Source organism: Panthera tigris, chromosome C2, assembly GCF_018350195.1.
Source record: "Panthera tigris isolate Pti1 chromosome C2, P.tigris_Pti1_mat1.1, whole genome shotgun sequence".
In the NCBI taxonomy this organism is placed as follows: Eukaryota; Metazoa; Chordata; class Mammalia; order Carnivora; family Felidae; genus Panthera; species Panthera tigris.
Genome location: NC_056668.1, coordinates 83,770,549 through 83,794,336, shown reverse-complemented (window position 1 = coordinate 83,794,336; position 23,788 = coordinate 83,770,549). Strand labels below are relative to the sequence as shown.

General features: G+C 41.1%; 1 long non-coding RNA gene across 1 annotated transcript in view; it reads right to left on the bottom strand.

Annotated features, from left to right (window-relative positions):
* Positions 1-3,441: 3,441 nt before the first annotated feature.
* Positions 3,442-23,788, bottom strand: part of LOC122230745 — a 28,818-nt gene continuing 8,471 nt past the window's right edge. The window contains exons 2-3 of the long non-coding RNA XR_006207813.1: positions 4,340-4,407; positions 3,442-3,598 (exon numbers count right to left, since the gene is read on the bottom strand). This is a non-coding gene — a long non-coding RNA (uncharacterized LOC122230745). The remainder of the gene's footprint in view (positions 3,599-4,339; positions 4,408-23,788) is intronic.

Here is a 23,788-nt window from a genome sequence, read left to right as displayed (position 1 = left end):
CCAAATGAGAGCACCTTAAAATGGAGAAGGGAAGGAAATGAAGAGAGGCAGGAAAAGAAAGGCTGGCTTGGACTGGTCTCTGATCTCTGCAACCCGTAGCAGCATCTGGACAGAATTATAGCCCTATGTCTTGGGCCAAGGCAAGAGGGCCAAAGGGAGGCTGTGGTTGAGGAGACAGGTGCATGGAGCCCAGGATTTGCCCTTAGAGAAGCAGTTCATGGGTCTCTTTGGCAACCAAGGAGAGTTAGCGGAAAATGAGAACCCAGAGGTTTGCAACAAGACAATCCAGGTAATTCAGTTCTGACAGTAGAACTTTAATAAAATTGCTGCATGAGTAAGTCAGGGAAGATTGCTTACATACATTCAGCCTTTGCTGGCATCAGCTTAGGAACTGAGCTGGGTTTGAGGCCACACTTCCCCATTAGTGGTGGGGACTGGGGGTATGAACAACAGCCACTCTGACAAAAATTAGGGAAAACAGCAACAGGAGAAATGAGATAGGGGATGACAAAGGGAAGCAGAAGGTCCACGCCCTGGCCAAGAGAAACCAAGGGGTTTGCAGGACATAAAGAGAGTGGGCAAGCATCTAGTCAAATGTCCAGGTGCCAGGTATTGCTCAGGAATAAGGGACAGTCAGATACTGATATTACCTAGAGTACAGGGCTGGCCCAAGAAGGGAAAGGAAGCCTGCAGTTCCAGTGGGGAGGATAGACACCACAATGGCAGAGGCTAAATACATAGCAAGGCTGCAGTTCATGACAGAACACTCATTATTGTTGCTGTTGTTGTTGTTGTTTAATTTTTTAATGTTTATTTATTTTTCAGACAGAGAGAGACAGAGCATGAACGGGGGAGGGCCAGAGAGAGAAGGAGACACAGAATCCGAAGCAGGCTCCAGGCTCCGAGCTGTCAGCACAGAGCCCAACGCGGGCTTCAACTCCAGAGTGCGAGATCATGACCTGAGCCAAAGTTGGACGCTTAACCGACTAAGCCACCCAGGTGCCCCTCATTATTGTTGTTTTAACCAGAGCAATGTCCCACTATATATGGGGCAATCACAGATCTCCACACTGACTGGTTTCCACATTCAAAGACTGCAAGGGAATGGCCTGTCTGGGACTTTGACCCCCAAATTACTATTTGTACAGAAAAACCTTTGAAATGGCATTGCAAACTGAAATTTTCAAATTTCACATTTCTGCTAGGTTTTTGTGTGCTCAGAATACAACTATCATATGTCCATGCTCTCTTCAAATGCCAGGATTCTCTTCCTCTGAGTATACCTTCAACTCTGAGTCCAGCACCTAATAATGTTGCTAGGGGAAGAAGATTAAATCAAAAAGCATTGGTGAGCCTTGGGGATTATCCATGGATTTCATTCATGCAGGCTCTATTTCCTCCCATTAATATTGGTAACTGAGAGATGCCTTCTCAATATGTTGTGTTTATGTTATAAGAGCCCTCTAATGGGCCAAGGAAAGAAACCCAGAACTTGGTTGCGGTGGAATTTAATCCAGTTTTTCGTTTCCCTAGCGTGAACCCCAGCTGCACACATATCTTTTGAAAGAATACTTAGCCAGAGTGAGCCACTGAGCTTTCCTTTGCCCGGCCTCAAAAGGCCTCCCCTCTTCTCTCATAGACTCACCTTCTCCATTTAACACAGATGATGTAGATGTTTAATCAAAAGAGAAAAGAAAAGGCAAAAGACAAGAAAAGAAATGATTCCTAAGTTCCTCCAAGGACTAGCAAAACCTAGTTAATATTGAGAATCTTTCAGGAAACAAACTTCTTTGTGGTAGAACTTTCAGCCTGACATGCTGCCCAGACTTATATTTCATCATGTGCTCAAGGCTTGAACTTGCTGCAGAACTGGCTTCTCTCCTCTCTTTGTGGCTATCAAAACTCCAAGGTCATTTAGTTCGATGCATCAACCCATTGGTCAAGCAGAGCCAGGTGCTGATGGTGTCAAAAGCTGCACATCTGAATGTCTGTATTTGCCCAGAAAAATCTCTGTGGATGCCTCACTCATCAGAGAGAAGTGCAAAGGACATGAAAACAACCAAGGGGCATGAGCAATGGATAGCCCCCCTACCCCAACCTAGCAAATGCACACTATCTTTGTAAGGTAGCAATTTCAGAAAGTTTCAAAGCTAGCATTTAGCCTTTTTTCTAAATCCTACCAATGGTGAACAGGGTTGCAGGAAATCCTAAAACAGCCACTGTTTCCTTTGTATTGGCATTAACAGGCAACATGAAGGCTTTAAGAAAACTTTGTTGGACAATTTCCACTTTGAACAGCAAGGGATTAGGTGTCTATTCCAATTTCTCTCTCACTCCCTCCCTTTCTGAGAGGGAAGTTCACTCTTAAGTTGAAAAGCAAACAGCCACAAAAGCATTTCCAGGTACAAAGCCACTGGGTATGTTCCGGCCTTCGGGTAGTCTCGCAGATTTCTGACCACAGCTGGTTTTATGTTCCGAGCATCAATCCGCACTCGGGATTGTTACCGTACACCTGGATGTCATTCGGAGGTTCACCCAACTCGAGCAAATTATATTTTAAAACTGCACTGATAAAAAAAAAAAAAAAAAGTTCAGGGAAAGGGATTTCCTAGCTCTCAAATAAAAATGTGCAGTGGAGCGCTTACTAAGTAAACAGAAAACATGGGCAGCTGAGAAATCAATTTAGCTGAACAAACAATGTTCCATGTAATGAACTACTAATTATCCTTTTATGCCATGTCAGTCTGAGTGATTACAGAGCTGTGCAGTTTAATTTGACGTTTGAGCATTGCCTTGCTCCATTAGCTTCATATAAAGCTACAACACATTCAAAAAAAGGAGGGGGGGGTCTGTATTTATCTGGAACTAAGTAAGCACCTGTATTAATAATAAGGAGAGCATCTCGGAATCTTTTTAAAAATACATACTTAACATGAAGATAAATAAAGCATTGAGAACCTAAAGGAGTGAGATCAAATCGGGTGCCTACGGTCAATGGGTGAAACACCTTGAAGTGGTGACATGTGCTGGGCTCCTCACAGTGACTCCAGCCACTGAAAATGCCACCACTTTCACACTGATGCCTACCTTGCTCTCCAGCCCCAGGCACCAATCAGCTGCAGGACTGTATCACTGGACCAGCATGGGGCTGCAGTGTGGGGGTGAAATGAGGGAGGCTCTTTTTTAAACTAGACTCATTAAATTGTATGAATCAAAAAAAAAAAAAAAAAGACCCTATATTATAGTGAGAATATGATTGAGGGGGAACATGAGTCAGAACCCTTGACTTCACCTGCTCTTCATATCATATCACATAATCAGTGAAAGGACTGAGGGAGGAAATGCTGAGCTGGAATTTTTTTTAATGCCATCCAGTTCAACAAATTCATGTTGAGTTCCTGCCATGCACGGCTGCTAAGTGTTGTGGTAGATGGACACAGAAGTAAAGATACAGTGCACGTCTCTCAAGGACTGGGCAGCCTTTAATACTCCAGCCATCCTCAGTTTCCTCAACTTGATGAGCAAGAAGAAGAAGAAGATCTGGCCTTGCAGGACAGTGGTTCTCAGCTTTGGCTGCACATGGAAATCACCTGGGAACCTTTAAAAAAAAAAAAAAAACCTGCCATTTGGATTCCACCCCAGAGATTTCTAATTTGATTGGTCTCTAGTGCAATGGAAGAGTCATGGTTTTTAAAGCTCATCAGATAAATCTAATGGGAAGCCACTGTTGAAATCTACTGCTATGTTGACTAGTTTTTATCTTCAAATTATGCCATTTACTCAGTCCACAAATACTTACTGAGTATTTGGAGGCATTACATAGTGGGGGAAAAGAGATACACCGGTGACACAATGATCCCCTAGGGAGGGAACGATCACTCCCTTTTCAGAAAACATTACAGCTAGAATTGTGCAACACCTCACAAAGAATGGTCTCAAGTAGAGCCCAGAGTGACCCAAAAGTGAGGCATCCCTGTCCCTATTTCACAGATGAGAAAATGAGACCTAAGATTAATTGGTTCACTCATTGTAGAACATTTAGTAAGCGATAAACTGGGATTTAAGAAAAATCACAGCATTTTAGAGCCAGATGAGATCTCAGTGGTGACCTAATTCAAACCCTTCATTTTCTGGTGAGGGCCCTGAGTTCCAGAGAAATTAAGTAACTTGACCAGCCAATGGCCAAATGGCTTTTCAAACTCTCAGACCGGAATCAGGTTTCTGATTCCCAGTCTGGCATTGTTATCTGTGTTATAGATTGTACCTCCAAATAGTCAGCTCTGATCACTAGACAGCTAAAAGTAGGATACTCAGTGAGGAAGAGGGTTCCATAACTCACTTGTTTTAGCCTCACATCAGACTGATGATTAAGGAAACAAATCCACTGCTTGGCACACAGCTCTCGAGCTAGTTAAAAGAAAAGTAAGTAGAATACTGCCAATTAAGTCTATGATAAAGATATTTTCCAGGATCCCAAACCCCAAATCCCAGTGGCATAGCTAAGGCCTACTCCTTTTCCATGGCTGTTTCTAGGGTGCTTAGGCAAATATGTTCTTTATTGCTAGCTAAGTCTGCAGTTCTCAGTCCTGACTGCACATTAGAATCACCTGCTATGCTGTTAAAAAATACCCATGCCTGAGTTACATCCCCAGAACTTCTGATTCCATTGGTCTGGGGTGAATTTTGGGCATCAGTACATTTAAAAGCTCTCCAGTGATTCTGATGTGCCGAGGGCTCACACCACAGACTCCAGGGATTGCCCTCAAATACACTGGACCACCCAGAGTCCTCAGGTGCTCTCCCAACCTCTGAGCAGAAAATGAGAGTGAGGGGAGTTACAGCACCCTCCTCCATGCCTTCTCTCCCCCGGCATCCATTGTGTTTCCTCTCTGGCCTTCCAAGACAAAGCAGTTTCTCCCAAGCAAGGGAGGTTTGGGCCTCATTTTAAAGCACAGCATGTTTGGTTTTTACATCCTACAAAATACTTCTCCTACTGCTCGAATCTGTAAGGTTATAAAAACAAGGAAGGACTGAGAAACTGTCCCAGACCAGAGGAGATTAAGGAAATATGACAAGTAAATGGAATGCAGTATCCTGGATTAGATCCTGGAACAGAAGAAAAGGCATTAATGGAAAAACTGGTAAAATCCAAACAAAGTCTACAGTTAATAGTAGTGTACCAATATTGGTGTCTTATTTTTGACAAATGTACCATGACACTGTAAGATCATAACACTAGGGAAGACTGAGACTGGTTAAGGGATTTTAAGGGAACTCTCCGTACTATCTTTGCAATTTCACTGTGAATCAAAATTATATCAAAATAAAAACTTTATTAACATAAAAAGAACAATTTGGGGGTACCCTGAGAGTTTAAGAGATTGCTTACCTCACCTAATTTTAATCATGATACGGTGACCCTCCCCCCTCAAAGCTTTATCTGTTGCTAGCATGGTAAATTCCCTGTATCTGAAGATTTTTGTCTTTAACTATATTGTCCTTAAACATTTCCATAGATCTCAGGGACAGCCTTGCGTTCTCCCCAGATGTTGGAAGTTACCACTAGCAATTCTATCAATGTTGTATATTAATCATGTGGGAAAGATAGAGAATTGTAGCATTAGAACACAACAAATCGCAGCTGTAAAGAATACAGCCCGGCTGCCATGTTCTGAGACATGGAGACACATGGTTCAGCCAGCATAACGAAGTATTCCCACTGTGTTGGCAGCACCATTTTTATTGTCATGTTCTTGCCACGCTCACATGCATATTTTATGATCTTACCGAATGCAATGTGTTCTCTACATAGTACATATGTAGTCTCCAAACACATTAAAAACAGCTGCTGCCCCAATCCCTGTCTGTTTTCCCAGCCTATAAGTCTAATTCCCATGCCTGTCTTCTAAGACTGTTCCACTTAAGGAAAAAATGAATGAACTATTAGCAAGTGGTATTTTGCTACCAGATCTCCAAGATGATCTCCTTGAGCATTCACTGAAGCTGGAAGAAGCCTAATTTTTACATAGAGGAAAGGAGAGCTACCTTCACTTCTACTTAGTTCAAAGGGAAATCAGCTCATGGTGAGTGCCGTGGTTTTGTTGCTAAAAATATAAACCCACTTGGTTCTGATCTGGGGCCCACCTGAATCATACAGCCTTCATCCCCCAGGCAAAGAGTGTTCTAGAAGCCTCCTAGACAGTGCCTCTGGGAGGTGAGACACAAATAGAAAGTTAGGAAGAAAAATTGCTGAAGTGGGGCTTTAAAAAAGAGGAACTTTTATCCATATGGGTCTGTTCTTCTCTCCCCAGATCAGTCTAGGCTACCTCAGCTTTGACCACCATGCTAGATAATGTTTTAAATCAGTCCCCTCCATCCAGACTGCCTCTGTTTTTCCATGTGGCCAGGGTAAGATTTCTGTTACACTATGTTCCAATTTGAACCTAGAGGCTGGGTGGTTCCATATTTGGCCCATGCTCAAACTTGTTCTAACACTCAGCCTCCCACATCCTTGTGTTGCTTCTGTGCCTATCTATTTCTCCACGAGATTATAAACCCCCATGGAGGAGAGAACCATGTCTTATTCATTTTATGTCCCTTGCTATGCCTACCACAATGCTTGTCAAAGAACAAGTGTTCAACAAATGTTGGCAGATTATGTTTTGTAGAACTTTAAGTGGCAAGGCTTCCTATGGAGCTGACTTATGGCTACAGTCAGGGTCCCTGCAGTCACGCCAGGAGAGGCGTTTGGAGCCGTGCTCAATTAGAACTTAGATTTCTCTTGCCCACCCTGGACAGAGTAAAATTTGATCCACTGGAGACTGAGGCAGTGCTAGAAGCACCTCAAAAATTGTGTACCATGGTTACAAATTTTTCCTCATCTTTAAGCCAGAGGGAAGTTATGGTTCCAAATGTACTCGATGGTACAGAATCCATTCTCTGAAAAGTGATGGCACCAGTATATCTCATAAAGGAGATACATCAACCAACAGCATGTCCTGAAGGCAAAGAGGGGACAAGCTCTCTGGGCATAATGATATACAAGTGACTTGTAAGTGGGAGACAGGGATGGCACAGCCCATCACCAAATGTCTTACTGATAGCAAAGCACAGAAAAACCAGAAGGAAGTTAGAGAGACAGCTTCCAACCTTAGTCCAGAGGGGTGGGTATTAAAGAAAGCCTCTCTATTCATTCCACTGAGCCCTGGCCTCAGCATGTTTCCGTTCCGTACCCTAGGGTTTTCCCAAAAAGCCACCCCCGGTGTGGTCCTTTCCCACAGAGCCACCCACTCACTCAATTTGTTTTCTTCCATACCTCTTTTGCCTTAAAACATTTTGTTTCCTCCCACTGGTGCTCTACCTTGGGCTAAGCATTCGAGTGGCTTGTCAATCATCAACAATATGCACTTATATTCCTGGATTCTGAAGATGAAAAAGAAGAGAGAGTAGAGGACCTTTGGTAATCACCTGGCCTCAGGAGAAGGTATTTATGAATGAATCATACCATTCATACAACCATAGTTAACATCTTGCTAGCAGATGGCCTTTGTGTCACTAAACTAAAACGGTATCAGCTTCCTTCTTTACCTTAAATCCTGTGACTTTCCTGTTTGTAAGAACTCTCCTTGTTTTTCCTGTGTATATATCTATCTTGTTGACTCAATTGTTAAGGTCCTTTGAGGGAAGACCCATGTCCCTAATGTTTACCTGGTATGTGCTAGGTCCCACAAAAGAAGCAGGGGAGAGAAGAAAAAATACCAAAGACATTCTGTGCTTTATTCCAAGTCCATAACTTTGTAGATTTTTCATAAATCCTATATAAGATGCCTGTAAAATCACCTTGGCCATTTTGGCAGGCAAATTCCAACAAAGTCTGGGTCATTTTACTCACTTTCATGGATTAGGTTAAAATTCTTCTCTGTTTACGTGCAGACATGCATATGTATTCTTCAACCAAACCGGACAAGTACCTTCTCTTCTAATTTGGCCTATGCTTTCTGTCCTTGTATCAATCAGATTTTTGCCAAGATTATGCTGCACAGCAAACAACCCCCTAAATCTCGGGGATTTGTAACTGACATTTATTTTGCACTGACAGTTCTGCATGTCTGCTGAAGTTTGCATGATGTCAGCTGGGCTCATCTGGGCCAGGCTGGACTCGGGCCAGGCCACTTTCAAGCCTGCTTTCATGTGCACTCATTCCAGGCCCCAGGCTGCAGGAGCAACCTGACACATGCTCTTCCTAGGCGAGAGGCCTGGACTCACAAATAGCATGATGACATTTCCACCTATATTCCGTTGGCTCAAGAAAGTCACAAGGCCAAGCCCAAAGTCACTGAGTTTGGAGTATGCTCCACCCATGCAGTTTGGGGAATGAAATGAATAACTGCTGTTCAGTGACCTAATCCACAAGCTTCTACAGTTTTGTTTTTACTATCCCATTTGGCTGAAATGCCTTTACTATCCGCATCTGGCCCAACCTTCAAGTCTCAGTTCAGATGTCACCTTCTCCATCAAACTCGCCCTGGTGTCACTGGACAGAGAATTTTTCCAAACCCCAAACTCTGCATCCTCCAATGACATTTATTACATAGAGCATTGCACCGCAGTCATTTGTCTCTGTGTGACATCTCCTATAAAATCCCAAACACCTAAAAATAAGTGACTATGAAAAAGTCATTTTTTGTTATCAGCAACATCCAGTGCCTTTAGCATGATAGATGCCCGGTATATGTTGCATAAAGAAATGCAAACATATGCATCTGTGTGTACATGTGATTATGTGTGTGTGTGTGTGTGTGTGTGTGTGTGTGTGTGTGTGTGTGAGTATCTGCATAAAAAGGAAAATACAACATAATGATTAAGAGTTTCAGGCTCTGGCACTGGACAGACTTCTGTTCAAATCCTGTCTCTCTCCTTGGCCGTATGCCCTGTGGAAGGAACTTAACGTGCCCATGCCTCAATTTCCTCAACTCTAAAGTGGAGATTATTATAATCCACGTAAAGGGCTGAGTACCAGATAAGCACTCAGTAAGTGCTGCTATTTTATTATTACTAGATCCACAACAGTAAAGCATTATTTCTCTTATTATATACAGTGTGATGAAAATATTTTTAAAATAAGCACATAATGACAGGGACTAAAAGGGAACATATGTTAGGGTAGTAGGATTGTAAGTAAAACATCCTCTTTTTTCAATTTCCTTCATGGATAATATGGTTTTGTTTATGCAATTAAAAAAATTAAACATTTATTTTCCTTGGTGTTTGGCCAGCTCTGGGGTGGTGACACGCAAATGGACCTACCAGTCCATAGAAATGACTTTTGGAGCAGATGCTACATGCCAGACCCATTATACTGTTTTCTAATTCTCACAACCCTACAGGGTAAGTAGGATTATGCCCATTTTGTAGATGAGAAAGGTAAGCTCCCAAGAGGTTAAACTATTTGTCCAGAGCTCTGCAGTTAATAAGTAGGAAATATGGGAAACAGAGAGAAAGCCTGACTGTGAAGCTCAGACTGTCTTCTCCTCTCCATTCCTGTTCAGTCGCTATTTCACAGGTTATTTGTAGCGTGGAAGGTAAACTGGGGTCACCCAGACAGGTCTTGGTTTCTGATACCCTTCTCCAATAAAAGAAATCAGGGCTCCTCAGAGAAATGCTGAGGCTAGAACCAGAACAGAAAATAGACAAGATGAGCCTGGAGAAACTTGTAGTGTCAGAAAGTGATGAAGTACTCCAAAAAATTGCAAGAAGAAAATACATACACACCACAATGATGTGGTACGTGTAAGGGTGACAAGCGCCAACTAAAAGAGCTTCCAATGGCCAAAACTAGAACAATTTGAGCAGTCAAATAAAGTACTAATTAATGGGTTCTAACCCAATGTATAAAATAAATATTCATGAGTCCATACTGATGTAAATAAACAACTGAATAAAGAAATAAATAGGGGAGAATAGACAAATTTCCCGTGCAGAAGACTATCAACTAACATGTGTGGAAACTCCACCCTCAAGAACCTGGAGCGTAACTTCTCACTCCTTCAGTGCAGATTGCATATGGTAACTTCCTCCCAAAGAGTACAGTATGGAAAAGGGTGAAAAGAGTAACCTTACAGGAGAGAAACCTAAAAAACACCACTGCAGCCAGATGATCAAAGTCAACATCGACAGTGGTAGGTCACATTGATAGGATGTACTTTGAAATGATGTGCTGACAAGGACACTTTACCTCTATAGGCCTCCTCCCCAAAACCCATAATCCTATCTAATCATAAGAAAGCCAACAGACAAATTCCAGAAGAGGGGCATCCTACAAAATGCCTGAGCAGTACTCCTCAAAGGTCACCTGTGAAGGTCACCGCAAACAAGAGAAGTCTGAAAAACTGCCATAGCCAAAACACCTGGAGAGATGTGGCTAATAAATGTAATGTGGTATCCCAGATGAAAGCCTTGAGCAAGAAGAGTATTAGGTAAAAAGCAAGGAAATCTGAGTAACAAATTTAAATTCAGTTAATAGTAATGTATTAATACTGGTTTATTAGTTGTGACAAATGTGCCCTCCTAACGTAGAATGTTACTAACAGGGAAAACTGGGTGTGGAGTATATGGGAACTTTCTGTACTTCCTTTAAAACTTTTCTATAACTCTAAACCTATTCTAAAATTAAAAGTTTATTTTTAAAAAAATACAGGGTCTGGATATGAAGACAAATTTCAATTCTGGGGTTGTCCCTGGAAAAACCTGAAATGCAGGCTTTAAAAATTACCACCCGACAAAATGCTTGCACACCATCACACTGAAAACTGACTTACCCAACTGAGTCTGTAGTCCGTCTGGTGACCCTAAATGAGGGAACCAATTTGCCAAATCCTACAGCAATTCAATCCATGGTTATCTGATGGCATCCATCAAAGTTCCCACTGGTATATTTTTTCATAGCACACCTTATGAATAATTATTTGAGCAGTTATCTGTTCAATGTCTGTCTTCCCCAGTACCTGAGGAGTTCTAAAAAGGAAAGGACTTCTTCACCACATATTCCCAGAACTTAGCAGAATGGCACCTACAAGGTGCTCAGTGACTGTTTACCAAACGCGTGAATGTCAGTGCAGTGTAGAGGAACAATGATCAACACTGCTAACTGTGGTCCATGTTGAATGACAAGCCCTGGCTTTCTGAAGATTGAGAGGCCACTAGGACGAATGTACCTTCTCTTTTAATGTTCCCAGTCTCTTGGGTCACTCTAAGTCCCCAGATACCATTATTTCTAAGCCTCTCAAACAAGATCAGAGTGAGGAATTTTACCTGTTGTAATCAAATCTAGTCCTGGAAAACACTAAAGTTTCCTAAAATCCAAAAGAATGATAAGATCCACATATTTTCCTTTGTGTGGCCCATCTACTAGCCTAAGAATTGAGTCTATTCCAGGCATCACAAAGAAAACTTAGACTCCTAAAAACCACAGGAAACATGTAGCCCGTAGGGAAAAACTGTAAGCATAAAACTGATTTCATTAGGAGCGCTCGGTATTAAGTCTCTCTGGTACATCAATCTTTATTATTGTTATTTTATTCTATCAGTGCATTCCAGGTCACAGCAAGTTAGTAATTTTGCCATATCTTTCACTGCCTGGCTTTATGTAAGTGCTGCTAAGAATAAAATTAAGCAGTGGGAGAAAAACATCAGTTTGGTGTCTAAATTTAGAAAACTTGATGAATAAATCTATTAAATTCATTGTGGGGAAGAAAGATGAGCAAATCATCCCTTATTGGAAGGATAAAATAAATAGAAAATAAAAGGTGATTGTCTTTATAATCTAGAACAACAGATTTAAATGTAAAGTCTCCCCCCCCACACACACCTCTTTTATGTACAAATGACTGTATTGGTTGATTGTGTATTTTTCATTCATATAACCTTTAACTTGAATTTTTAAAAAGACATAGTCCAAGGCAAGAAACCATGCAGAAAATAGTTGTATGAGTCCTGGATTTAGTATTTATTGAGGAGGGGTAGGACCTTTATGGGATCCTACTGATGTGATACAAATCCTCTTCTGAAGATCATGGAGAGCAGGTGCCCCAACATTCTGCACTGCAAACATCTGGCAGGCTTTCATCCTCACGGCTCCACCCTCCCACTCAACATCTGGCAGACCCTTCATCCCTGCACCCCACCCCCGTCCCCAACTGCCTCTCAACATCTGCCACACACTTCTCTTAGCCTCAGAAGCAAATCCAGTCAAAAGCTCAAAAGCACAATGTTTCAAGGGTGGTGACCTGGAGTCACATGCTGGGCGGAGGTGGAGCAGGGTTTGTTTTTATTTTTTTCCTAAACTTTAAATGAATACACAATTCACTTGGAAGTATGCTTTCATGTCTGGCTTGTCCTCACTGAGAAGCTCATTTAATATTGAAATCCATACTTGACATTAACTTCTTTAAAAGTTTTATATCGCCCTGGGAATTGGAAGATACAATAAAAAAATATGGGGGAATAAAACAATGTTATGCTGATGATCCACATCTTACAGGCAAAGACAATTAGTTCTGACTGGGAAAAAAACTGGACAAAATACCTATGTCTTGCTTGTGAAATACAAATCAGAGAAAATGTCTTAGATCTAATCCAAAAATGTTTTGAAACCTATCCAAGAAAACGAGTGCTATTTGAATTCCACAATAGTTTAGAAATTTCCTTTTAGTACCTCCAGCACCCTATGGCATGACTGGTTTCCAGAGACATCTTGCATGGGGTCTCCCCTCATTCTGAACAGACCCCCTGGTTAGGCACTCCCTGAAACACCGCTTCTCACCTGGAGTAAGTCACCTGACTTAGGTTTCCTACTATCAAACTTGTATTCTGGGCTATGCCACTCTGACAGTTTGCTCAACCATTTCATGGAATTTTTCTTAGAGCTACACCCCAACAAGCTAACATCCCAACAATTTCCTCCCTCCCACCCACACCTCCATCCTGACACACACACAATTTTCCATCCCCCCCTTCTTTAGACCCATCCCCCATTCCCTTCCTCCAAATAAAGAGATGCTCGCTCTTTCTTTCTCAAAAGGAATATGGGAAAAGCCATGTAACCCTGAGTTTTCTGGGCCCAGGTGAATTCCAGACATGGTCTTGGCTACTGATGAAATACACATTCCAGACTTGAAGCCGCGCTGAGCTTTGGATGGCTGCCAAATTGCTGGATGTATCACAGGGACTCTGCAGTCCAGAGCCCTATCAAGGCATTTTATCATTTTATTGCACTCTTAAATTAGCAATTATTTCTAGGACATCACTTAGATTCTGTTGCAGTGTGCACTTTCTTGTTTAAAACTTTAAATATGTTTAGTGACTGTTCATCAGTTGAAATTCCTTGCACATATGTTTGTCTGTTTTGTTCTTTGTTAATGTTTTTATTTTAGTCACTAAGAATCCTGTAGAACAGGGAGTTATATCAACATTATTTGCTCTTTTGATTGTTACATGGAATGGGAAAATCTTTGTGCTCATTTAAATCACAGAACACTAAGTTAGGTTGGAAGTAGACTGGAATCATAAATGGGCTTTGCATGGCGAAGTTATCATCAGCAGGATGATGGTGACACGAGTAATGTCTACAGGGAGTGTATGACAAGCTGACCTAACACACAGCATATTGGAAAGAGCATCTGAGTGGGAGAGAGATGAGTTGCCTTGTAGTCCAAGGCTCTATTATCTAGCTTTGTGATACTAGGTTTATCTCCTCACCTCTCTGCATCCTGGTTGTTCCCATCTAGAATAAGGACATTTGTCTACATACGTTTTTCTTTGTATTATGAAAAAAAAATTCATTCACAAAAGCAGAGACAACACTATAATTAACCTAGCCTCAAAAATTGCCAATATATCTTGCTTCTCATATCCTGCCTTAATTTCCCCCCATCCTTTACTGCTGATGTTTTTTTGTTTTTGTTTTTGTTTTTGTTTTTGTTTTTGTTTTTGTTTTTGTTTTTGTTTTTTAAAGCAAAGCCTAGACACCATAACATTTCACCAGGAAACACTTGAGTATTTCCAAGAGATAAAGACTTTTGGCTTAACTACATTATCATCATTGCATCAAAACAAACTAACCAACAAAATCAAAAATAATAGAACAAAAACACTTAGCAACAATTCCCTTAATCCTTTTCAACTCTAACATTTCAAGGCCCAAAGCCTCCTGCAATCTAGACCTCAGACAGTTATAGACACTCCTTCTTTTCCTTTTCCTTTTTCTTTCTTTCTTCCTTTCTTTCTTTTTTTTTTTTTTTTTTTTTTTTTTTTTTTTTTTTTTTTTTTTTTTACTCCATTCTGTAAATGAGGAAGAGTTTTAGCATTTTCACCTGATAGCTTCACTGATCTCCAATTCTGGGCTTCAGACCAAAGAGGAACATGAAAAACTTTGAGAGGATTGAGTAAAGAGCCAATCAAAAGGTTCAGATGTTCAAAAGAAGGTAGATTCCTCATGAAACATTAAAGAACTAGAATCATTCTGACTAAAAAGGAGACACACCAATAGAGTAAATTAGAAGAGTCATTCATTCATGCACTTTCCCATTCATTCATTCAATAAACACTAATTGCATAATTGCCTTGTTTCAAGGCAGTGGTAAATGCTGGGAATGCAAGTGTGAACATGACACAAAGCATCTCCCAGAGAAATATGGCAATAAGCTAGTCTCTATCTTCAATTAGGGAAAAACTGATAGCAGTGGGATTAAATACTCAGTGAGAAGAGTAGCAAAATATTGAAGTGAGTTTTCAAGGGACCCTGGGAATCTCCTCTTAAAGACAGGGGAATTTCCTTTGTATTTAGGATGATTTAAATATGTATAGAGGATAGAAAATTTTTAAGTTATGTTTTAATTTTAAGATGTTATAAACCCTAATTTGATAGTTTGGCAAGAAAGGTATAATACACAGGGTAGATATTATAGTGATTACTATTACCTGATGTTTTCATGTGTTTGGTATTGGGAGTTGTCCTATACGTAAAGGCACACCTTTTTTTTATGTTTATTTATTTTTGAGAGAGGGAATGAGTGGGGGAGGGGCAGAGAGAGAGGGAGACACAGAATCTGAAATAGGCTCCAGGCTCTGAGCTGTCAGCACAGAGCCTGATGTGGGGCTCAAACTCATGGACCCAGAGATCATGACCTGAACACCTAACCGACTGAGCCACCCAGGCACCCCTAGGCCCACCTTGATAATGGGGGTTTGCTTGTCTCTGAAATTTAAAATGGAAAATATAATAAAATATAACCCAACATCACCTCTCTCAACAAAAGTCCTAGGTGTGGGAAACACAATCAGAAGATACAGAGGTTGATTAAGACTATTTCAGTATCTCTTCCCCGACATGTTCCTGCTACTGGCATATCAGGCTCTGCGACCTGATAACTACAAGATCTATAAGTTGCTGGGTCACCACAGGAGTTTGGTATCAGCAGCTTGAAAGCCCAGTGACTAACAGCACATAAGGTAACTCAGACACCTGCAAAAGGACAGCTATTGGCCAGTTACATGAAAAAAGTTTGCCCAGATTGACCTCTTCAAATTCTTCATCTGTATCCCCAGCCCATGGCCTTCACATTGATTGGCTGTTGAGACCCTCCCTTAAATGATGCTCTGGCTCCTGACTTTTCATTCTTCTCCTTGCATCCCACTCACCCCAACCAGAGAAATGCCCTTACCTATACCCTGTTTACCCAGAATCATCCTTTCTCATAAAACCAACTTTTAAAAGATAATGTAGATAGAAAAAATAACTAAGTTTGTTTGCTCTCCCAGAATGTATATGCAACACTTGGTCATTAATGGAAAACAGATGTGTGTATGGTGCTGCATTTACTAAGAGCCTTCAGTTACCTTGTCCAATTTAACCCGATGGCCACAGCAGCCCCATAAGATTTATATCATTTTACAGATTAAAGAAACTGAGGTCCAAACAGACTAAGTATCTTTTCCATGATCCCTTGACACCAACAGTGTCTTTCTGACTTCAAATCTCATCTCAACATCCGGAAACCTAAGCACTTATCAACCCCCTGGTGGAGCCCAAGAAGGGCCACCCCCTGCTTAACTGGGAAGGAAACCTCACCCACCCTCAAGTCTCAACCCTTTGCTGCCCAGTCCTCCAGCTTCCTGACTCCTGACGCTCTACTACGGTGCTGTATTGGTGTTGTTTGCCATCATTGCTATTTGTTTATTTTGTTTTGCTTCCACAATCTCAGCATCTTTTTCTTTTGAGTTTACTTATTTGAGAGAGAGAGAGAGATGGTGCAAGTTGGGAGGGGAAGAGAGAGGGAAAGAGGATCCCAAGCAGGTTCTGTACTGCCAGCACAGAGCCCAACTCGGGGCTCTAACTCACAAAACCGTGAGATCATGACCTGAGCCAAAACCAAGAGTCAACACTTAACCGACTGAGCTACACAGGTGCCCCAACAATCTCAGCATCTTTAAAGAAGTGCCTGAACCCTAAGCGACCATCCTTCATGGATATTTTAGATACCTGTGGTCCCCAAGTGGTAGAGAGGACTCCAAATGGCACCACAGAGGAAACAGCACACTCGACCAAACCCAGCCAGCTCTTCACACTGGGGTTGTGGCATAAAGAGGGCTGAGTCAGCCACAGAAGAGGAAGCATGTTGGTCTCTGGTGCGTGAACGGACAAGTGTGGCACTCTTGGTTGCTTTGGTCATAAATAGTGGCATGTATGCTGGATTCAGAGGAGTACTACTGGATTAACCAATGAGCAAAAGGAAAGGTAGTCAGAACCCTTTATAAATCAGACAGCACTAACACCAGCTCAGGTCAGCCGAGCTGCCTTTGGCTTTCACTGAACACAGGGCTTATGTTTAAGAGAACATAGCCAGACTCATATACATCCAAATCTGTGGGATAACACACCATCTTTAAATGAGGGTCCTCTAGACTTGGAGTCTAGATATCTGTGGTCTAATCCCACTTCTCACTATCTCTGTGATCCTGGATAAGTGACATAACCTCTCTGGGTGTCAGTTCCTTCATCTGTAAAAGGAGGGCACTGAGAAGAGGTACGGGCTGAAAAAAAAAACTTCCATTTTTTAACACTGCTCAAGAAACACTACACTCTCTTCTGGAAGGACATACCTTTGCACAAAGACGCAGAATGGTATACGCACTGGAGTTAGTCTATCTGGGTTTGAATCCCGGTTCTGCCACTTACTAGCTGTATGTCTTTGAGCAACTTACTTAACTCTTCTAAGACCCAGGTGTTTTAAATCTATAAATGGATATAATAATTATTGGGAGGCCAAATGAAGTGATGCATGTAAACTGATGAGCAGAGTGCCTGGGATACCAGAAGTGCTCAGTAAGTGTGTGTTCGTTCATATTACATTTAGACAGGGTTCCCATCCTTTACCATCAACAGTCCACAGATTCATGTGCATCAAGAATGGAAATGATTCATTCTGCCTTTTAAGCTTTCCAGTTTCCATGTAAACCTGGAAAGATTGTTCTCCAGTTCATAAATTCAAAAAAGTCTGATTAAAAACTCTCTTTGCCTGATTGTAGAAGCTCATTTGCTGTGATACTGCATTCAAGCAGCTATGAGCTGGTTGACTGAGCACCCACTATGTGTCAAACACAATCTGAAAGAAGGTAGCTGTTTGAAAAAGAGCATTGAAGCAAAACCCACATAAAGAAATATACTCCTAATTGCTTTATTTTTGACACTTTATTTTATATGATCAGCTCTTAGACACAGCTATTGAAATTAGTCCAGCAAGATAGTGTGTATGCTTTATGTTACTCATTTACTCAAAAAATATTTATGACCACATAGTCTACATAGGGTGCTGTGCAGATCACGGAGACAGACACATTCTCTAATCCCCAGTGCCTAGGAGTTTGTAGTTTTGTAGGAAAGATGCTGCACACACAGGTACCTACCAACTAAAGTAGGAGTGAAATGCCACAAAAGAGATACGGTGTTCCAAAAATGGAAGATTACCTCTGCCTAGAGGCAGAGGGAGTCAGGTAGAACTTCTTGAAGAACTTCTTGGTATTCTCCTGCTAAGAGATGGCTTTCAGAGAGGAGAGTCCCTGAAGGCCTCCCGGGAAGAATGACAGGGCTCCACGAAGACAGGCAAAGCCAAATCCCAGGTCCCATCTGGTCAGCATGGGAGATCCAGGGGAGCAAGAAGCACAAAGACTGGAAGAGGCACAGATGGGACCTGGGACCGTTGAGGGCCTGTAGTGTTCCGATGTAACCTGTAATGGCAAATCTTCCTCCTAAAAGCAGCCCTGTTGTACTGTCACTGGTAGATCACACACAAGTACCTCACAAGAGTTTGGTAAAGATCTGCAGCCGTTCCTGATGAGAGCAACATCATCTACGCAACTTTCTCATTTTTGCCAAGAAAAGCACTACCACCCATGTCCCTCAAAACAATTTGTTTTCTCTCAATGTTTCTACAAAGTGGTACAGCCATCCCTAATAGCATATTAACTGTTCAAATGAAAGCCTCCAACATTCATGTCAAGGTAGCACTGAAGGTGCGAGGCACATGTCATAAAATTAAATAAACTCACAAAGCCTATCCACCCCCCACCCCCCAGAATCCTGGCTTTACATTCAGCTTGGGTCACAAACTAAACGGGCTTGGTGGCCTCCGCCTATCTCCTGGGAGCATTTGTTTGATTCACAAAAACAGGACACGATTTGACACACTCAGTATAATTAGTATTCACTACTTAGGAGAATGCCCCAAAGTTAAAAATCAAATGCGCTGAAGCCAGCCCTGAATTTCTCACTGTCCCCTTCTCTCTCCCTTTTCCCTCTTCTCCTTTTTCTGCTCTCTCCTTTCTTCCTCAGAAGATCGTGCAAGCTGGAGATGTGAGTGAGCAAATCCCGGATGTCATGGGTGCTCTACACTGAATCAGGGAACAAAGTGCATGTCTCAGCCATGACCGTTCTGTGGAGTAACAAGGCTGCTGTTCCCTGCTCTGCTCCCCAAACCTCTTCATGCAACTTCAGATTACACAGTATTGGTTCCACACAAAGAATGTTCTGGAAAAAGCCCCACTTCAAAGAGGGGTGCTGAGCATTTAGCAATGCTTTGCTAACGATCATTAGAATTATTACTGTTGTTTAAATAAAGTAGGGCATAAATATAGGACGACATTGTGGTAACTACTGCTCACAACATATGAAAATGTCCTCTCTTCCCAAGCCCAAAAGAGTGCCTGTTCATTTTAAATCAGCCTAATTCCTGTTTTAGGGGCCCTTGTGACAGTCTTCCAAAAGTTGGCTGCCAAAACTGTGACTATATTTAGTTGTTTATTGCACACCAACTCAAGGTGGTGCGTGCTGGTAGACACGCAGAAAAGCACAGAAAATTAGAGCTCATTAGCGAGAGGCCGGGAAAGCTTCAGGAAAATTCTGAACGGGGACATATTTGTTACAGAATTTTGGTTGTTACCTCTGAGGGAAAATAAATAAATTAATCTCGAAACAAACATAACAAGTAGCATAAATAAGTTAATTTTAGAGTTATAATGGACAAAAGGTGATAATACACAGAAAAGACAGACCCTAAATTCTGAGACAAATGGATGAAACCTTTGATTTCTTGATCCCTTGGTTTGATATGGTTGACACACTTCCCTGGCTCACAGCCTGGAAATACAAGGGAAGAACATCCATTTCTAATTTTTTTTTTCTATTCAACAGTTACATGAGCCATTTTGGAATCATCATAAATTTCAACGTGGGGATATGCAGGTAAGTGACAGCTTCCTCTAACTTTGTGGCAATATAGAAATGCAGAAATGGGACCATAACCAACCTGGAAGGTAAGGGGGGCCTCTGCTAACTCCACATCCAAATGAACACATTGCATTTGGTTTCTTCTCAGCACTGACTAATTTTTACTAGATTTGAAGGCCCAACTTAAACTTAGCCTAGAAACTGCTTCAGCTGCTTATTAGTGGTCTGTGCCCTCATTAACCAATTATTGTGGAGGACACAGAAACATAGACATGTAAGAACATCTATTCAACTCTACACTCAAAGACACAACAGTTTATCTTTTGCTTCTGTGAAGGTTTGGGAAGAGGAGCGGTCCATGTTTTCCTTCATTTCTTGGACTAGAAGTGGAAACTAATTGCATATTGCTCTTAAAATCAATTTAAAAAATAGTTTGAAACTAGGCCGTAAAATCAAATAACCATGGGTGACAATTGGCCCCTAACTGTACCTCAGAGGTTGGTCACTGGCAGTTTATTTATATATTCTCTCCCAGTTGAGTCCCCCACCCCACCCTTCATCACTACCCCAAACAAAACATGCTACTTTTGAATTAAGATTTGTGGAAAGGGCTAAATGGAGTAGTATAGATGAGTAAACAGTGTCACCTAGTGGACAGAAGAAGAAGAAAATTGGTGAATTGGCACAAATGGAAATTTGGGCCAGCTGTCAGCTTTTGGCCACTTTTTCCCCCTCATTCTGGCTCTCTGTTACCACCCATGAGCAAACAAGAAAGTTCCCTCAAGGAGACACCAAAAAACAACCACAAACAAGCCAAAACTCCCATGGTTTTCGCTCTCTAGCTCTCTAGCTCAATAATGAAGTTTCTACCCAAATAAAAATAACAGCTAGCATTTTCTGAGTGTTTTCTGTGAGCCAATATTTTGCAGAATCCTTTACTTGGATCATCTCATGTAGTCATCCACAGAGCCCGATTTCTGTTAAGGAGTTTGGGTGACTTGTCCAAGGTCACAGAGCCTGACGGTGAGAGTCACATGATTTTGCCCACTATCTTGCACCACCCCCACACACACAGCCCACGGGCAAACAAAGAGATCTTGAAGGGATAACTATATGTGATGGCACAACAATTAGATGTATATTAAGCATTTACTTACCCCCATTTATTTATTAGTATTTATACATCTCCATACTATCTAGGGAATACAAAAATGAACTGACACAGATCCTTCCCTCCAAGAACTTAGAATCTAAATGATAAATATGTAGAGTGCTTTAAAGTTTACATCATTTCAACCTTATCTTCACAGCTCTATAAAATAATTATGGCCCTGACTTTAAAAATGAGGTTTTTGTGATTCATCCAAGGTCACACAGATAAGAAGTGGCAGCTCTTCAGACTTAAAAGCAAGTTCATCACTCCACCTCATGCTGACTCTTTCCCAAATGCAGCTGCTGGAGATTCCTGGTTTTACGACAGGGGGTGGAGGACGGAGGCAGCACAGAGCTGACTCAGGGACTAATCATCACAGGAATCAAGGGTGGAATGTCCTTTCCTTCTACCACTTCCAAACCACTCTTGCCCTGAGAGGAATGACCACATATCAGACCTCTCACTAGATTAGATTCAAACGAACCATTTATATTCTGTGGGTCTCCAAAAATGAGAACTGGAAGGGAACACACATCACCTTTAAAAAGGGTTTACATGAAAAACCTATAGCTCAATGTTTACAGACACAACACTTTGCCCTGAAGATCAGTTACGCTGCAAAGATATCCTCTCTCATCGCTCTTATTTGAAGTCCTAGCTAATACAATAAGACCAGAAAAATAAAAGGTGTACTGATCAGAAAGAAAGAATTTAAATGCCTTTATTTGCAGATGGCATGATTGTTCATGTGGAGAACTCTGAAGAGCCTACAAAAAAATCCTGGAACTAATAAGTGATTTTAGCAAGGTTGCAGGAAATAGTATCAGTATACAAAAGTCACTGCTTTCCTACACACTGGCGATAAACAACTTGAATAGGAAATTATGACACAATACCATTTACAAGAGTACTAAAAAGAGGAAGAACAAAGCAATAGCAACAAGTTGGGCATAAATCTAACCAAATCTATAGAGGATCTGCATGTGAGAAATGACCTTCAATGGGGAGAGAAAACTCTTCTAGTGTATAAAAATCAAGAAATAAATCAGGAATAAAGTATATTCTCTATCTTTGTAAAAACTGGGGAATCCTTCCAGAGGTGAGACTCTCGGTTTCAAAATCCCACCTTTAGTAGAGTTCATCAGAGGCTGTCTGGTCTCCTCTCCCTTCTGAGCTCTTCTTACATAATAATCACATGTGACATACTCAGAGAGCCCTAACTCACTTAGGAAAGAAAGCTAAGGAAGCACTAAGACAGGAAAAAGTATGATTTTTTTCATAAAAAGCCCTAATGTTGCCAGATAGCAAAAAGAAGCATTTCTCCTGGCTCCAAGGACATGATGTTCTGCCTTTTTTCCAGCAGTTACAATTCCAGATCTAAAATCCTTTACGGATCTTTTTAAATTAAAGAGGTCATTTTAGCTGACTAAATGGAGTAAAGAGATGTAGCTAAAGCTTCCCACTTCCATATTATTAGTACCACAAAGAAAATGTATCTGGATACATCCTGCATCATAAGAACATGGTGGACCTTGACCTGTATGATGCTTACTCTATGTTACACTGTGCCAGGCATGTCCCTAAATGCCTTATACATATTAGCTCATTTAATCCACACGACAACCCTATGAGGTAAGTGTTATTGTTGTCCCCATCTTATATCGCTAAATATAAACTAATGATTTCTTTTAACATTGCAAAAATCTTTTCAAAGTTCCACTTTGGGTTTCTTTAGGTAGCCAACAACCTATAACACGTGTCACCTATAATATAATAATTTGATTCCTTCACAGCATTCCAGAAGCCATTTTCTTGTGAAAAGCAAGGTGTACTGGTGCTGTGGGGCCCTGTGTGGTGGTAGAAAGGCAGGAAGGAAGACTCAGACAGGGGGCATCTGTGTAAACTCACTGGTGTGCTGGTCAGGGTTTAACAACCAGCTCTCTGTTTAAATAAAAGGGGCAATGAAGGAGAAAAAGAAACAACAAAGAAAGCCCTGATTTGTAGTGTTTGCCAATTTTCGTGTATAAATACTCTCACGAGTGCTGATTATAAGGCTCACAGAGTTCCTGAAAATGTAACAATGGGCTTTCCAGGAGCCGGCTCTAGCACACCACTGCAACGCCCCACGAAGACAGGGTTTATGACGGTTTTGTTCAACCTAGCACTAGTACAGTACCTACAAGTTAGTAGGCACTCAAGAAATATTTGTTGAATGAACGAATTAGTGGATTAATGAAAGGCAATCAAGTAAGTTAGACAGAGGTAAGTATACTGTCCTCCGCTGGTTGTAACATAACTGGGACCTGGCTGCCTCAGTGATACGTGTCTTTATCATGATGGCTGTGGTTTGTGTACAATCCTATGGAGGCAAGGGCAGTATTATCTCAACATTGTGCTTTGTTAATCATAATGAGAGTGCTAAGGGAGATAAAACTCCTTACTGGGTGTTTTCAAAAGCAGTGAAAAGAGGCATCAGTTTTGGTTTTGACCAATATAATGGAACAGAATATGCTTATATTTTTAAAATATTATTGTTTATTCTCCTGTAAAAAAATATTAGTTTTATTATTTTATTTTATATAAATCTGATACTCTGGCCTCTAACCTTTGAAACAATAATTGAGACGATCATTTTGGTAACTGAAAATTCTTAGGAATTCAATTGTTTCATTAGAACAAAACAAACAAGGAACTAACTCTCCACTGCCACCAGGTAGTTGTTTTTCCCTGCTCCAGAATATGATTTTCTTGTAGCACACTTTGGAATACCAGAAGGGAACTAGGTATTCACTCATAAGTAAGTAAGTTAATTTATTTCAGTTTGTCTAATAGCAACTGTGTGCACAAACTTCAGA